The sequence below is a fragment of the Penaeus chinensis genome, chromosome 35 (assembly GCF_019202785.1).
Source record: "Penaeus chinensis breed Huanghai No. 1 chromosome 35, ASM1920278v2, whole genome shotgun sequence".
Classification (NCBI taxonomy): Eukaryota; Metazoa; Arthropoda; class Malacostraca; order Decapoda; family Penaeidae; genus Penaeus; species Penaeus chinensis.
The window spans coordinates 27,463,822-27,468,821 of NC_061853.1; positions in this window are offsets into that span (position 1 = coordinate 27,463,822).

Below are 5,000 nucleotides of genomic sequence, written 5' to 3' on the forward strand. Positions count from 1 at the left end.
AGGTGTCCAAGCCCCACTCAAGCTAATGTGCAGGAATGTAGCATCAGTTACTATGCAAGTAAAGGGCACAGTGGATGAAAGGCCCTGTAGTATGGCAGTGGATACAGGTGAGAAGCACATTTGTATGGTTCCATCAGACAATCCGGCATCAGCTAAGATGATGTGTGCTGTTACAGGTCACTGTGTGCAACTAAGGGGGTCCAAGAAGGTACAGATGGTTGTGGGTGGCCAGGATGTGCAAATGCCAGTGTATGTGGCAGACCTGAAAGATGTTTGCCTCCTAGGTGTTGACTACCTTGTGCAGACCAAGGCGTGCATGGACTTTGGCAAAGGGACCTTGAAGAATGCAGGTGTGGAAGTTCCCTTCATGGTTAGTGAGATGACAACTGGGTGTCAGAGAACCAGGACTGAGGATGAAGTGCCAGAACACATGAGACCTCCTGATATGGAGTGTGGGGAGCCTGACACCTGTTCAAGTTGGCCAACTACAGAGGATGCTGTGGGAGTATGCAGATGCGTTCAGCAAGGGAGGTAGAGACATGGGATGCGCAAGGGTAGTCAGGCATTGTATCCACAAAGGAGATAGTGCACCCATTAGGCACACACCCAGGCACCAAGAGATGGAGCAAGCAGTGTCCGAGCTTCTGGTACAGGGGGGATATGTCAACAAATCCTTGGTACTAGTGAAGAAGAAAGAAGGGATGACCACATTGTGTGTGGAATACCAAGCACAGAACAGCATCACAGTGAAGGACTCACATCCCCTGCCCTAGGTGGATGGCACTCCTAACTCTCTGGCAGGTGCTATGTGGTTTTCCATCCTGGACCTGAAGTCTGGTTACCATCAAATGGAAATGGCAGAGAGAGACAAGGAGAAGACGGTCTTCTTGCTCAGGTGCGGACTGTGAAATGCTCCTGCCACCTTCCAGAGGTTTATGGAGCATGTGTTTAGTGAGATGCAGGGTGCTGTGCTTATTTACCTGGAAGTTCAATCCCAAGAAATATATTATCTTCAGGAAAAAGATGCCATTCCTAGGGCATGTAGTGTCCAGTGAAGAAGTCAGAACTGACCCTGAGAAAGTAAGGGCAGTGCGTGAGTGGCCTGTGTCTAGGGATCTAGCGGAGTTGTTGGATTCATAAATGACGTCGCCAGGATAGCTACAGCCCTCCATCATCTCAGCAAGATGGGTGTGCCATTCAATAGGGAACAGGAGGGCCAGAAGGGTTTTGGAAGGCTAAAGTTGGCTTTGGTTTATGCAATGGTGCTGAAATTTCCAGATCCTGGGTCTCCATACCTCCTGGATTGTGATGCCAGCAATAAAGGAGTGGGTGGAGTGCTTTCACAGGTGAGAGATGGCCAGGAATGATTTGTGGAATACTGCAGTAGTAAGTTTATGCCAAATAAGCGAAACTACTGTGTCACATGGAAGGAATTGCTGTCCATTGTTAAGATTTTCTTGCACTTTCACCCCTGCAGCAAATAGGAAACCGTCAAGCTCAAGAGTACACAGGTGTGTGAGGAGGACCTGGATATTTTGCATCTGCAAGAGGCTCAGCAGGACCCAGACATTGGCCCAGTGGTGAGGCGGCTGGCAGAGAGCCAGGAGCAGCCAGGATGGCCTGAGGTGGCTCCACTGAGTCCAGTGACAAAGGTCTACTGATTTTGTAATGTAATGGACTGGGATATGTTGAGGATGGAGGATGGCATCGTGGACATCGTGGGACCCCCGCCAGTGACCAAGGCAAGTAATTGGTTTATTTGTGTGGGAAAGGACTATTTCACAAAATAGCCTGAAACATATACATTGCCCAGCCAAGATGCTGTTACTGTGGCCGAGGTACTGGAGGGGAATTTCTTTTGCAGATTAGGCATTCCGGATGAGCTGCACTCTGACCAGGGCAGGGTGTTTGAGGCTGAGGTGTTCAAGGAGTGCTGCCAGCTAATGGGACTGCAGAAGACCAGAACCACCCCACTGAGGCCCCAATCAGTTGGCCTAGTTGAGAAATTTAACAGGGCTTTCCTTGATGAGCTGGCCAAGTTCACCGAGAGGCAGGATGTGTGGGACCAACATCTACCCACTCTGCTGATGGTGTACAGATCAGAGGAGCATGAAGCCACTGGATGCACTTCTGCTTGGATGATGTTTGGAAGACAGATCCGCTTTCCTGTGGATGTGGCAATAGAACGGCTCCTGTTAGCGCAGAGTATGCAGTAGCTCTGCAGTGGAGAATGGAGGCAGTGCACCACTATGCCCGGGACTGTTTGCAGCTGGCAGGGGAGTCCATGTAACGAAACTACGAGGCTAACCAGCAGGTTAGCCTCGTGATCATGCCGGTGTTGCTGATATAAAAAAGGTGGCCTGAGGAGCATCAGGATAACAACAGCCTGCATTAGGGGCTGACAAGGAATAAGAAAACCGGTGGAGTAAAACACACACACACACACACACACACACACACACACACACACACACACACACACACACACACACACGGAAGGAGTATCTGGCAATGAGTAAGATGTGTCGTGGTTAGGTCAGTGATAAGTGTTAAAAAATACAAGTCAGCAGTGGCCTGTGATACTGCTACATAAGAGAGAAAGTCTCATGATTATATAGAGATTAAAATTCAACCAAAACATAAATAATAATTCATCCAAACGTCTCACAAGCCTATAAATTCCAGTGTGGACCTTTTAAACTAAAAGGATGGCCAGAAAGTTCCAACTAGGAATACTAGGCTCCATCACTGTGCTAAGTTCATACGGTCCCAATGCTCATCGAGACAGTAAAGAATAGATAATAATCACCCCCCCCCCCCCCGAAGAAGACTACCAAAGTACGAAATCATTAGAAAATGACAAGCATCACCTGTCCCCATACCCATAGGACGCCAAGTAACAGGGCCAAACCGCATGGGTATTACAGTTTTCCCCCAAGTAGATTCGCTAGGGAACAGCCAAAACGCCAGTATGTAAGTACAATACATTACAAAATCAGGTAGGCTTAAACATGGTCACCATAAAGCGACAAGTATAATCAGCCATGTGACAGAAGATCCACCAGATAAACTATGCATTAACGAAGCGTAATTCAAGCGATGGCACCCCAATCGAGTGCCAGACGCAGACCCCGCGACCCGTGGCCGCGGTCGGCCGAGGGTGCATGCCGGTAGACTTAGAAACAGCTAAGAAATGCGACACCTCTCCGAAAAGCTGCCAGATACAAAATCAGCTTTCTTAATTGCTCTAACCCCAAACCCCATCCAAACACCCATTCGAATATCGTCCTAAATCCTCCTCTCCCACATCACCCGCCTCCTTCTCTCAACCCCTCTGCTGCAACCCTACAATTAAATTACATTATAATGCATGGTCTCATTATAATGAAGTGCGTATGTGCGCTCAGGCAGACACTATTCAAACGTTTATGCACGAGTATGCACCGAAGTGCGCAGGGGGATATGTGCGCGCGTGCATGCGTGTTTATGTATACGTGTCCATGTGTGTGTATGCATGAGAAGCAATACACATGCGCATCTAAATTCATATACAGACACGCATGCGGTCATGTGTGCAGGGCATATATGCATGGTTATATTTGTGTATGTAGAGTTATAAGTGTACATATAGTCATGTGTAGTGTAGAAAAAGTATGTTTATGTTCACGTGCTTGTACATGAGCGTTTAAATGTGTATACATATGTAGATATGTGCGTTGTGTTTATATATTCATGTGTGTGTGTGTGTATGTATATGTATGTGTCTATATATGTATACGTTTATATGTGTAGGTGTATGTGAGGGTGCTAAAACTCTCCGGTTAAAGACTCGTTCATAAAATGGGATATTGAAGGACTCATTGAAGTTAGAAGACTAGGCGAAGAACAGGAGATACTTAATGATGGACATGTGCTCTATTGGCGAAGTAAACCCCAGGGTAGCAAGCAGGAATCAGGGGTAGGTTTCTTAGTTCACAAACGCATAGAAAAGAATATCGTGGAATTCTATAGTGTAAGCGAAAGATTTTTCAAGTCTACGCTCCAACCTGCAGCCGCAGTGATGAAGAAATAGAGGTTTTTTACGAAGATGTTTATTTAAACAGCGAGTAAAAAAAAAAAAAAAAAAAAAAAAAAAAAAAAAAAAAAAAAAACAATACACAATAATTATGGGAGGTTTTAATGCCAAAATAGGCAAAAAACAAAAAACAAAAGGGAGAAACCGTAGTGGAAAATCACGGAATAGGTACTAGAATGTGAGGGGACAAATACTAGTCGACTTTGCTGAGGCTGAATCACTTAATATCATGAATACATTCTTTGATGTAAGACTAGAGCGGAAGTGAACATGGAAAGAAAAAGAAAAAAAAAAGAAAAAAAGGGAATGGTTGATGCTAGGAATATGCCAATGAGATCTGATGAGGGTGACGTGAAACAGACAAAAGTGGAAGATATACTTGGGAGGGAGAAAAAAAAAAAAAAAAAAAAAAAAAAAAAAAAAAAAAAAAAAAAAAAAAAAAAAAAAAAAAAAAGCAATGGGCAGGTCATATATATCGGAGACAGGACGACAGATGGATAAAGAAAGTAATAGACTGGACTATAGATAACATAGAGGCCAAGGGTCAGACCAAGATGGCGTGATGAAATAACGAAATACGGGGCTCAAGACTGGAAACAAAAATCATAAGGCAGACAAGGTTGAAAAAGATTGGGAGAGGCCAACGTCAGGCAGTGGATTGATTCACGCTGATGATGATGAAATGAAATAATATAATAATATAATAATATATTATATACATACATACATACATACACACACATACATGTGTGTGTGTGTGTGTGTGTGTGTGTGTGTGTGTGTGTGTGTGTGTGTGTGTGTGTGTGTACATATACACATACATATATAATATATCATATATATATTATATATATATATTATATGTATTATATATATTATATACATATTATATATATTATATATATTATATATATAATATATATAA